This window comes from Schistocerca americana, chromosome 1 (assembly GCF_021461395.2).
Source record: "Schistocerca americana isolate TAMUIC-IGC-003095 chromosome 1, iqSchAmer2.1, whole genome shotgun sequence".
NCBI lineage: Eukaryota > Metazoa > Arthropoda > Insecta > Orthoptera > Acrididae > Schistocerca > Schistocerca americana.
The window spans coordinates 767,725,770-767,739,195 of NC_060119.1; positions in this window are offsets into that span (position 1 = coordinate 767,725,770).

Genomic DNA, 13,426 nt, shown 5'->3' on the forward strand with positions numbered 1-13,426 from the left:
ATCTTGTCACAGTCGTTTTTGACCTTCATAAGGCAATGACACTGCTTGGTGTCACGACATTGTTTCATTCTGTATGAAAGGAGCTTTTGTGGCGGTCTACCAATTTTTATTAGTCAGTTCTTTTCCCACCGGTTGTTCTGGGGTAATTGGTGCTTCACTCACTTCCCTGTTTAGGTTGAAAACAGAAGTCCGACAGGCTTCTTTCTAAATGCGAACATCTTGTCATAGTCGTTTTTGACCTGCATAAGGCAATGACACTGCTTGGTGTCACGACATTGTTTCACCCTGCGTGAAAGGGACTTTCGTGGCGGTCTACCAATTTTTATTAGTCAGTTCTTTTACCACCAGTTTTTCTGGGGTAGTTGGTGCTTCACTCACTTCCCTGTGGGTCCAAGAGAACAGCATCCCTCAGGGCTCTGTGTCGAGTGTCACTCTTTTCCTGGCCACTATTAGTGGGTTAGTGACCACTGTTGGGCTACTTGTCACGCCTGCATTGTGTCGACGATTTTTGTATGGAGCAGCTCCCACTCAGTAGCTTCTGCTGAACACCAGCTCCAAGGAGTCATCCAGCAGGCCTTTGTAAGGGCTCTTTCCGCGGTTTCCCATCCTTTTCAACAAAACGCGGATCGTGCGGTTCTGCTGTCGTCCATCCTTACTCAGAATCCTATTTAGGTGTCCAGCACCTGGACGTTGTAGCGCTATACCGTTTCGTGGGCCTCTTCTTTGACAAATTGCTGACTTGACTGCCCCATTTTCTTCACCTGAAGACTATCTGCATGCTGAAGTATCCGTATTTACCAGACCCTGGTTTCGTCCCTACTGCACTATGGTTGACAGGTTTATAGCTCCACGGCTCCATCAGTTTTAAAACTGTTACCCATTCCACCATCGTGGCATGTGTGTAGCCGCCAATGCCTTTTGGACTAGTTCTTTAGACAGTCTCCTTGCCAAATTGGTGGTCCTCCCCTTTAGATTCGAAGGTACCAGTTCTAGAACTCCTAAGCAGTCGCCATTCAGCAATTCCCTATTCATTCTATGTATTCCATTCACCTTACATAACGGTATCATCCTCCAGATTCCCGCCTTCAGGTGGGAATCCATCTCTCTTCCCTCTCAGTATCCTCTCCCTGGATTGTTCTCCCCGTGTTTTTCCGTGCACTCCTCCTTGGCTGGTGCCGCAGCCACGGATTAGGACTGTTCTCTTTCACTGTCCTAGTGTTTCGGTCGCCCTCATGATCTTTTGGTGTCTATTACGTCCAGTTCTTCAAGAGTTCCAGGCCGTTACCATCTTTTACAGTGATGGATCTAAAACTATTGATCAGATGGGGTATGCTTTTACACCTTGTGCTGGCGTGGAACGCCATTCGCTGCCAGGAACGTGTAATGTTTGTACACTAGAGCTACCAGTCGTTAGCAGAGACGGGTTAAAATACATACTGACTCAATGAGCAGTCTCCAGGCCACTGTCTGAAGCTATTCTCGCAATCCTGTGGTCTCTGCTATTCATGACTTTGTCGCTGATATTCGTCGTCCCGGCTGCTTAGTTGTCTCTCTCATACTCCCAAATAATGTGGGTCTTGTTCGTTCTGCCATCGCCAGGTGGACACGAGTGGACATGAAATGTCTGCTCGCTCGGAAGTGGGATGGCATCTGGTGGGCTACTGCCCCGTCTAATGAGCTCTGCAGTATCAAGGAGACTACAGCACCATTGTACTATTCCTTCTGCTTCTCCCGGAAGAAATCCACAACCCTCGTAGCTGGTTAACCCGTCGTTTTCTTTTATGTAACGAGTCACCGCCACATTATGGTAATGGAGCTTTACGACAGATGCCCCTTCTTCTGGCCCTCAGCTAAGTATGGACTTCAGATTCATCAACATTGGTGGACGATTCACAAATGGTTGATCTGGTTATCAGTTTTCTTCGTGAAAATTATAAGATTTGAATCAACCTCCAGAGTGAAAACCATAAAATTTTAATCTGCCTCCAGAGCAGGACCAGGATGGTTGGGGATGGGGCGCCTCGTTCTGTATGCAAGGTCTGAGGTACCACTGACCTTACATCCTTCGCCAGGCTACTCCCTCACCCCGCTTGTACTTTGTTTTAATTGCTTTTAGACTTGGTTTGCCCTCTTTCTGACCAATTTTCTGAGCTGGTTGTCACATTTGTTGAACAGTGGTCGTTCTTGACTGTCGATCAGTGGTGACGCCGCTGTGGATAGGAGGCTTCCTGACGCATGCAGTGCGCCGCGAACGCCCTTCTGCTGACTTCTCTATTCCTTCACCTTGCTTTTATTATTGACGTTACAAAAGATGCCCATTACGTTTTTAGCCTCTTTCACTGTTACGAATCTCCTGAGTAGATCAGAAAACGTTCTCGGTGGACGTCTCTGCTTCCGGATGCGCCGGTCTCGGATCGAGAAACTGGTCACTTCGTTGCTTGATCCCTTATCACTTCAGTCAATTAACCAACCGACAGCGCTTTTACACAAACCGAGACCTTTGTGTTCATAGGCTATGAGTAACACGTAACGCAGTGCATCGTATTTCACTGAGAAGTCTTATCACAAAACTGTGAGAAACCAATCGCATTCTGGTGTGTAAGGCATCAATGTAAAGAAAATTATATCGACTGTGCGCTATTAAATATTGTACAAAGAGAATTTGTGAATGTATTCTCGACCAGACGTTTCTTCTGAGTACACCTGAATGTATAAAGGATTACTTTAGTAATATGTGATGGCATCTGCTCCAATACTGAGAAGTAATTTTTATGTTGTTGACAAATTCAATACACAGCTGAGAAGCAGCAGCGCTCTCCAAAAACAGAGAAACTAATAACTATAATTTGGCCTTTTTCCAGTTCTGCAGGGCTTACTTTACCGCAGACTACGAAGATCTTGTTAACATATGGTCTGTTGACAGAAAGTCGTCCCAGTGTTGGTACTGCCTTTTTAAGGAGAGATGGGAACTGCAGAAAACAGAACGTTACATACATGTAGGTTGCCTCCAGGTGTAAAGTAGTGGGCGAATTAAACACAGAAGCTATTTATCTCTAAAAAAAAAAAAGCTACAACGGTCATTAAACTGCAGGCTGTTTCGCTTAGAGCAGTGCTTTACGAATTCAGTATTATTGGAGAGGATATTTACGTCTCCTAGCCATTCCGTCAGCAATGGCTAGCCACAGGAGTAACTAACTAATTAATCTGGAGAGTAATATTCCGTGATTGAATTAATGGTGACAGACAACCAAAATCGTTGAAACGGGCGTGAGTCTTAGTGCGATTTTCGGAATTGTATGGGAGATGAGAAACTGCCTATTTAGTTTATCAGGTTTGGTTATGAATGCTGTTCTTCTATTCGTCAGCACCGAGTTTTAGTTCTTATTAGTTGTAGAGAGAGCTCAATCAACGGGAATACCTGTAGAGGAGGGCTGAACCAATGCTCGTAGACAATAAGTCAGCCAAACTTCTTGCACTGTAACGCTGGTTGGTTAAGACTCTTAAATGGTTAACAAAGTTCTTGATTTGACAAGTACTTATGATATGGGGGACTCTTGGAGAGAAGAAGGCGAGTCCAGGGGATGTCATCTGAGTAGAGGCGCGCATGATCTCGCCCTAGTAACAGCGCACTGACGATCGTCACTTTCAGAGTGTAAAATGGCTCAGCTCAAGTTGGCATTAACTTTCGAACGTAGTTTTCTATTATATCAGGGAAGTAATATTAAGCTGGCTTAGGTATTCGAAGAATTGTCTTGGGGAGATTTTTTTTAAAGAGGAAATAAACTGTATTACTTCCAGAATAGCTGGTGTATTTGATTTTGGCGTGATTTTCTGGTCCACTTTGGATCCTCTTCCGGAGATGCTTTTATTTGTTGAGATTGTCGAGGACGTTACAAAAAGGCAATTGCAAGTTAAACGATACATAGTGGTATATGTTTCAGGCCAGCCGTCTACTCTTGAAATTTCTCGAACAACAGCAATGGTAAATGGCTGTGATTCGTAGTGACGGGTGTTCTGACTTCTAAAGAATTGAAACATCCCCTTTGATAAATTTATGAATTACTGTGCTGATAAACCTCTACATTATTTGATTTTCAAACAGCTGAACAAAACTGAACGTACTCAGACATTACTCTCTTTACTTATTCTGATCAACACTAAACTGACACACAATATTTTTAGCGCAACTGCAATCTGACTTTCAATAATCCCTACAAAAGAATGGCCCTGACTAACAATAACCCATACCTGTCATGAATCACTTACCTCACAAAAATCTTCGTTACTCGAACTACTGCAATACAACAAGCGCCACTACTGCCAGCTAAATAAAAGATTCTAACTACTGAAGGCACTAACTACTGATAGGCACAGTTAGCAAATGAAAGATTTTGATAGAGAACAAACAATGTATTTACCTTAATAACGTTCATATATATATATATATATATATATATATATATATATATATATATATATATATTTATTTATTTATTTATTTATTTTCATGATATCCAGTATTACAAATTTACTCTTTCTAGTGGACACACGTCCAGATCGTCCGCTCTTAAAATTCTGCCATCTCTCTGCCTACATCCATCGCTGCTGGCGGCTCACCTCCAACTGTGCAACGCGCTGTTCGCATCCAACTGCCCAAGACTACAATAGCGAATATTCCAACAATGCAAACCAGCCACGGACTGCACACAGCACAGTCAGTGATTTTCATACAGAGCGCTACGTGACGTTACCAACGTAAAAACCTAAGCAGCCTACTTACAGAATACCTTGCGGGTTAAAGTGAAGCTTGCAAATATCATCAAAAACTATTTCAAAAAAATCGAAATGCAGAGAATTAATCTATGTTCACCGACAGTGGTGCGATTTCGTCGGACAATGTAATCGATTGTGTCTAGGAGGACCGGAGCTCATGAAGGACATGGTTTCGCTACTTCGAGCTGCAAAGTGGAAGAGGAGTGGTTTGTTACAGGACAAGCCTTCTGCTTCCTCTAATCTACGGATTGGCTTTTCCAGCCAGCTGTTGACGAACAGCAATTAAATGTTAACGGGAGAGCAGTATTATTTGTTAGGTAAAAGCCTTGAGCAACCTGGGGATCGGTCATATGAAGCATATTCGTCCTTAAGCGAGATCTTACGAATCAATTGAGGTTTCGCAAAATATGTATAAGCTGAGAGACGAAAAGAGATGATTTCCTCGGTATTTCGTTAAATTGATGTGTAGACCTCGTACTAATAGCATTAGTCTACTGAGCATAATTGTGGCTTTGAAAGGTGGTCTTTCATCATCTTATATTTCGTTGTGCTGCAGACGATTCTGCTGGTGTGCTACACATATGGCTGCCATCCCTCAGTCTGTTGAGGTCGACACTCGCGCCATGTGTGGATGTCTTTATAAAGCTCGTATCATATGCGATGGTTGGCCGATACTTTAGTCGTGGGACGTGACGACACAGGACTTCCGCCAGTGGAGCAGAGAGAGCTGAATAGCATTAGCAGGCAACTGGTCGCCACTGCTTGAAAGTTGTGCTTCATACAGGTGACCCGCATACATTTAGTTCAAATAGCGTGAAACAGGCAAATACAGATGAACACATTTTTGCTCGAGTCCTAGTGGCCGGCCGTGGTGGACGAGCGGTTCTCGGCGCTACAGTCTGGAAGCTCGCGACCGCTACGGTCGCAGGTTCGAATCCTGCCTCGGGTATGGATGTGTGTGATGTCCTTAGGTTAGTTAGGTTCAAGTAGTTCTAAGTTCTAGGGGACTGATGACCTTAGCAGTTAAGTACCATAGTGCTCAGAGGCATTTCTGAACCCTAGTGAGCTCTTTTATCGTTATTTGATTTAGATTTATTTTAGTTCCTTAAAATACATGCCGATTACGTACGATCCTCATAGCAAATACGAGTTGCTAAGAGTTTTACTTAGCCTGATAATTAGCTAAGTAACTTTTTCCATGTGAAGATTTAATAGCTGGCATTCAGAAAGTAGCTAGTTAGGGCCACAGCTTTATACACCTGTTGTGATTATATTAAAAGTTAACGAAATAAATCTCAGGTGACCAGCCTGGTGTGAGTGTACAAAGGACACAGGACACAGTATTTCGGGAATCCTTGTTGCCATCATCACATCAGCCTGTTCACCCGAGATTTATTTCGTCATATACGTCTGGAGAAATTGATGAATCACATTAAAATTTGTTGATTACTCCTTTTGCAACTTCTTCACGCTTATACGACAAAACCAATACATTTCATAAAACTGATCACGCAGAATATTATGGCCACCGACGTACTATCGATATAAACCCTACTGTTGCCTGGCGAAAAATGACTATTTAATCAGACAAGTTGTAACACGCCCGGGTGTACAAAAGGGTTGGGTACCTTAAAATGGTTGTCGTTCCTTGACCGTGCGCCCTGTCCACACCACGTACCTGATAATCCCGCGGCGGTCGTACTGTTCTGCTCCACACTGCTGCTGGCTTGCTTGAAATTATATATCGAAAGATGCAAGAGGGTTTAGGGGAGCCACTCAACGTTAAAACACAACACTGATCGACGTCTGGTATGAACAACTATATTCTGAGACGATTAAAGAAAATCGCAGGTTGCACTGTTTACATTCTAATTCATAAGTGTTTATCCCAATTAATGGGTGATTACCAGTCCACAATATCACTCGAACGAGCGTACGCGTAACCCACACGACGCGGGTGATTGTTAATGATGCGGAAGCCGAATGATCGCACGAAAGTTCTTACGCTCGTCACGCATACTCAGATTTATTTTGGTACCTGTCCTCCTTGACACTAGTAATGATATAACACGGATTATACAGTTAATTATTCAGTTCTCAGTACTCTCTTGTAGGGGCGTGCGCGTAACCATCGCGGCGCGGCTGATTGTTGATAATGCGGAACGCGATGACCGAACGTACGTTTTCACGCGCGCTACAAGACACTGGCACTTGACTGCACTCTTTTGTGGTTACTATTTTTTTTATTACAATAGTTCATTCTGGGAGACTGAACACGGCAGGGATGATTGATACAGTACGGTACGACATGCAACGAGAGGATACACAAATGCCCGCATCTCGTGGTCGTGCGGTAGCGTTCTCGCTTCCCACGCCCGGGTTCCCGGGTTCGATTCCCGGCGGGGTCAGGGATTTTCTCTGCCTCGTGATAGCTGGGTGTTGTGTGCTGTCCTTAGGTTAGTTAGGTTTAAGTAGTTCTAAGTTCTAGGGGACTGATGACCATAGATGTTAAGTCCCATAGTGCTCAGAGCCATTTGAGCCATTTTTGATACACAAATATGTTATCAGCAGCACTGCTCATTTTTAAATTACTTCTTGACGCACTTTCCTCTGAATCATTTGCTTATTTTATCACTTTACTGTAATAGCACTTGTAGCAACACTTCAACTTCCATACTAACAATGCCTCTCACATGCAGAGCTACACACTACACAACATAACAGTTCCGTGTCCGTGCTCGACTCGACAGATTCGGCTGCCTGCAAAGATACTCCGCAACCAAGCCAGAGATAAGACAGTACGCTTACAAAGTGCACGGTCCATGTAATATCAATGAGAGTGGTGTCCGTGTGTTGAATGGGGAAGGCGCGCGATTTTTATGAGTCTGTCCGACGGTAGATTGTGATGGCCCGGAAGCTCGTCACGAACATTTCGGAAACTGCATGACTTTTCGGTTGTTCAAAGAGTGCTGTCGTGAGTGTCTTCAACACGTGGCGAACCCAAGGAGAAACCACGTCCAGACGTCGTGTGTTTGGGCAGCTACCACTCTTTACAGATGTCTGATATCGTAGGCTGAGGAGACTGGTAAAACGGGTCAGGCGGCGAATTGTGGCAGAACTAACATCACACCGTAATGCTGGGCAGAGTACAAGTGTGTCTGAACACACAGTACACCGAACACTCGTAACGATGGACCTCCGCAACGAACGACCCATACACGTGCCAATGTTAACACTACGATACCAGCAACTGCGACTGAAGTGGGCACGTGACCATCGGCACTGGACGTTGGCGCATTGGCAGTGCTGCATGGTTTGATGAATCCCGGTAAATTCTTCATCATGCCGATGGCAAGGTGCGAATCCGTCGTCTCCCAGGGGAGCACTGATTGACACCTGCACTGCGGAATAGAGACAAGCTGGCGTCGTCTCCGTTATGCTCTGGAGAACATTCACACGGGCATCCATGGGTCAATTGCAGCTAGTGAAAGGCACCTTGACGCCCAAGGAGTATCGTACACTGGTTGCAGACCACGTACACTCCATATTGATCTTGTTTCCTGACGGCAGTGAAATTTTTCAGCTAGGTAATGCACCACGTCACAAGGCCATTTGTGTGATGGAGTGGTTCGAGCAACACAATGGTGAGTTCCAGTTGATGTGCTGGCCCCTCAACTTGTCAGATCTGAACCTGCTCCAACACATCTGGGATGAGATGAACCGTGGCGCCAGAGCTCACCGCCCTCCTCCTGGGAATTTACGTGAATTCGGTGACTTAAGTGTTCGGATGCAGTGCCGACTCCTTCCAGCGACCTACCGAGGCCTCATTGCGTCGCCGCTGCCAAAGGTGGACATAATGGCAGTTAGAAAGGTGGTCATGACGTACTGGCTGATCGTCTTTTGTATGGATATATGTTCCACATCACCTCCTAAACCCCGGAAAAGATTTCAACCAAACTTGGTACACATATCACTGTCTGGAATAAGTCGTTGTGGGGGTAAGAACCACCTACCACAGGGTGGGGGTAAAAAAGCTGTGTAGCCCACTAGGCGCGAATAGCCATAATTTACTCATCCAGTATTTGAGGATGAGAGCACTTAGGGACTTCGAACTAACTTTCTGCAAAATTTCAAACATGTAAGGAACTTTTTCTCACTGACAACCATCATAGTACGATCAAAGCAAAAAAGATTATAGCTTACTACATATTCTCTGTTCATGCAGTAAATCTGCGGTGAACCATGACATTTTAATTTATCACTCTCGTATTACTTACTGTATTCGTGAAAAAGTTTGCAGACTGTAATCACTTATAGCACTAAATGTACCAGCAAAATTATATCATTGTACGACAAATAGGTCAGTTAATATGGCGTCATAAACTCTGAAATCCGTGAGAAACTGCCGCTTCATGCAAGACGTTTAAAGTTTTTATTTCGTTCAAATGGTTCAAATGGCTCTGAGCACTATGGGACTCAACTGCTGAGGTCATTAGTCCCCTAGAACTTAGAACTAGTTAAACCTAACTAACCTAAGGACATCACAAACATCCATGCCCGAGGCAGGATTCGAACCTGCGACCGTAGCGGTCTTGCGGTTCCAGACTGCAGCGCCTTTAACCGCACGGCCACTTCGGCCGGCTTTATTTCGTTCCCACGAACTATTCGCAACATTTTTCATAGGTATCCTCATATGGCGCTGAATGTATCTATTAAAACATATTACTGTACGCCACAAAGTTCAGAAATTATGATGTCATAAACACTGAGTTCTGTCAAAAACTTCTGCATCGTACATGGCGTTTTATTTTGTCACTTCTTTACCACTAACTATACTCAGGACGTGTTTCATATATAGTGGCTACATATAGCACTGGCTGTACCAGCAAAATTATATCATTTTACAGCACATAGTTCAGGTGATACGATGTCATAATCTTTAAGCTGCGTGAAAATGAAATTCACTAGAGATACAGGTGAAAATGTGTAGAAATACGTGTGAAGCATGTTAAGTATATCTGAAATGTATTTGGCATGTAAGTACGTGGGTAAATCCATGTGTAAAAAGCTCATTCTAAAGCCCTGCAACGATTTCAACCAAAGTTGGTACACATTTTAGTCACAGTCTGGAAAAAAAATATTGTGGCAGTAAGAACAATCAACTTCCTATTGGGGTGATCGTGATAAAGCGGAGAGGGAAAGGGGGAGGAGGAAATGAACAGACAACGAGGGGGAGCGAGAGGGTGGACACAGATGTGAGGGGAGGGGCTGGACAGAGAAAGGGGAGAAGGAAATGAACAGAGAGAAGGGAGAGGATGAGATGAAGAGAGAAAGAAAAGAGGAAGAGATGCACAGAGACAGGGGTGGAAGACCAGATAAGCAGAAATGTGGGGGGGGGGGGGGGGTGCAGGAGAAGTTGGGCAGAAAGAGGGGGAAGGCGGAGATGGACTAATAGAATATTGGAATAAATACATACCCAGGCAATGCCGGCTACTCAGCTAGTAAACCTTATAAATGAAAACATTTTTTTCACTCAGAAAGATTATACCATCTAGTCATACGTTCATTATTTCGTAATCTTTCTTGCTTTCATAATTTAGGCGTGATCATCTTCTTTGTGCATTTCAGGAAATAGATCACGAACTTGCAGCATAAAGAGGCTGCCATTGTGCAGCTGAGATACAGTTCAAACTGTTGCACGAATTTTGTGGTCTAAACAGATAAACTAGTCACATTTTGTCTCAATTCAAGCCAGTATGTGTCGAAATCGCAGTTACGATGATGCTCTTGTGGTATCTGAAGGATTTCCTATAAAATAATGGGCTTTGTGGATCCAGTGTTTGATTTTTCGGCACCTTGTTCATGCATATGATCACTAACGTTTGTAAGATTTACTAATAGGCAGTTTTCGTTTGATTATTACTATCAGTATCTCGTGAAAAATAATAATATACAAATAAAGCAATTGCGAATAACTTTCACGTTTATAGGTAAGAAATCTCTAATGCATTCTTGTGACTCTTGCAGGTTAGGAAAACTGTAAGAAAACAAACTACAAACGTTTTGAAAGAAGTATAAAAGATAAAATACTAAATGAGGAAGTGTTATGCAAAAAGTAAGAGGAAAGGTCTGGGAAATCTATTCCATACGAAGGATAGGCTTGTGGAACATTTAAAATGAAATTTGTAATTCTTTTGCTAGTGGACGACAAACAAGATAGGAAATATAGGAAAAGACAAACAATCAAACGCGACAAAGCGCTTTTGCGCTGCAGAAAAACACGATAGGAAAGGAAAGAGAGGAGAAGCATCTGTGTGCTGCTGCTCCAACCAAGGCAAAGGATTTGCGTTTTCATATCAACATTGGATGCGTGCAGAAAAAGAAACACTTAACCAGAATACGACGTCATTCTAGATTCAGAACATAACGTCAATCAGACCTGGACGCGATGTTCCAGTACGTCTCCGTATTGGCGAGTAACAAAAGATAATTGTGGATTAAGTATCACGACTATATAAGGTAACTTGTGTCGTGTAATCGAGGCGTAGCTAGCGTAGACCAGACAGAGTACACCGCCCAGTGAAGTAGGTCGGCTGCGTAAAGGAAAGAGGCAAGCCGGTAAGGAGCCACGTATAGTCACTCGCAGCACCAGCAGCAGCAGCAGCAGCGAGTCGCGGGGGGGACGCAGCTCACGCAGCTGTTTGTTAACACCAACGAAATCGGTGAGTGGTATATTGGAACCTACATTACTGTTACTTTATGGGCCAGATAAACATCGCCGTCCTCTCCGAGAAGAGAAGTACGAGATTTTGAAATATAAACTAATAGAAAAATACGCAGAAAAATGAAGAAAACTTCACTACCCTCGTGACAAGGACGTTTCATGACAGGAAAAGGTAAAGTCAAGCTGTTGGTTCGTTTGGACACTGCAGTGAATTATTAGGCATGGTTCTATTTGCCTCCCTCTGACCTTCGGCCCGACATTGCCAGCAAGCTATAAGGAGGTATACAAGTAAATATTTTCTCCGATCCATAATGCAAGTTCGTAGTTTGCAACCATTTGCATGTATCCGTTTCACATTCCGCAAGGCCAGTGCAACATAATGGTGTCGAGCAGAGAAATCTCGTTGACCCACGCTCCCGTACTGGAAGATGGACTCTGAGAGCAGTTAACTCAGATGTTTCCTGCACCTCCCCTCCCTCCCCCCTCCCCAGTTCTCTAACCATCTTCTAATGCCCCTCTTTCTGTCCATCTGTTCCCCCCCTCTCTCTCTGTCAATCTGCTGCTCACCCTTCCGTCCATCTACTTCTCTCTCTGCTTCCATGTCCACCTCCCCCTCTCTTTTTAGTCATCAGTCTTCTGTCTGGGTTGATGCGGCCCGTCAAGAATTTCTCTCCTGTGCCAACCTCTTCATCTCAGATGAGCACTTGCGACCTACGTGCTCAATGATTTGCTGGATGTATTCCAGTCTCTGTCTTCCTCTACAGTTTTTACTCTCCACAGTTTCCTCTAGTAGCATGGAGGCTATTTCCTGATCGCGTAATAGATGTTCTGTCACCCTGTCCCTTTTTATGTCAGTGTTTTGCATATACTCCCTTCCTCTCCGAATCTGCAAAAAAACCTCCTTGTTATCTTATCAGTCCACCTATTTTCAACACCAGTCTGTGGCACCACAACCCAAATTCATCGATTCTCTTCTGTTCCGGTTTTCTCATAGTATATGTTTCATTACCATACAGTACTGCGCTCCGGACAGATATGCTCGGAAATTTTTTCCTCATGTTAAGGCCTATATTTGACACTAGTGCACTTCTCTTGATAGGAATTCCCTTTTCGCCAGTGTTAGTCTGCTGTTTGCGTCCTCATTCCTCCGTCCATCATTGGTTATTTTGCTATGTAGGTAGTAGAATTCCTCAACTTCATCTGCTTCGTGACCATGAATCCGGATGTTAAGATTCTTACTGTTTTCATTTCTGCTACTTATTACTTTCGTATTTCTTCGATTTACTCTCCGTCTGTAATCTGTACTCCATTCCATTCAGTAGATCCTGTAATTCTTCTTCACTTTTATTGAGGATAATGATGCTTTCAGAACATGTTGCCATTGATATCCTCTCACCTTGAATTTTAATTCAACTCTTTCTTTTATTGTCATCACTGCATTGATTGAACAGTAGGGGCGAATGACTATACCCCTGTCTTACACCCTTTTTAATTCGAGCACTTTATTCTTGATCTTCATGTACATGTTATTATTATCCGTCTCTCTCTAGAGCTTACCCCAGTTTCCTACAAATTTCGCACATCTTGTGGCATTTTATATTATCAAATCTTTTTTCCAGGTCGACAAATCCTATGAAAGTATTTTTATTTCTCTTCCATTATAAAACGCAACGTCAGAACCGCCTCTCTGGTGCCTTTAATTTTCCTAAAGCCAAACTGATCGTCATCTAACACATTCTCAATTTTATTTTCTATTCTTCTGTATATTATTCTTGTCAACAACTTGGATGCGTTAAGCTGACTGTGCGATAATTTTCGTACTTTTCAGCTCTTGCAATCTTTGCCGCTATGTGGATGATATTTTTCCGGTATACGCCAGACGCATACATCCTACACACCAACATTACTAATCGTTTTGTTGCCAGTTCG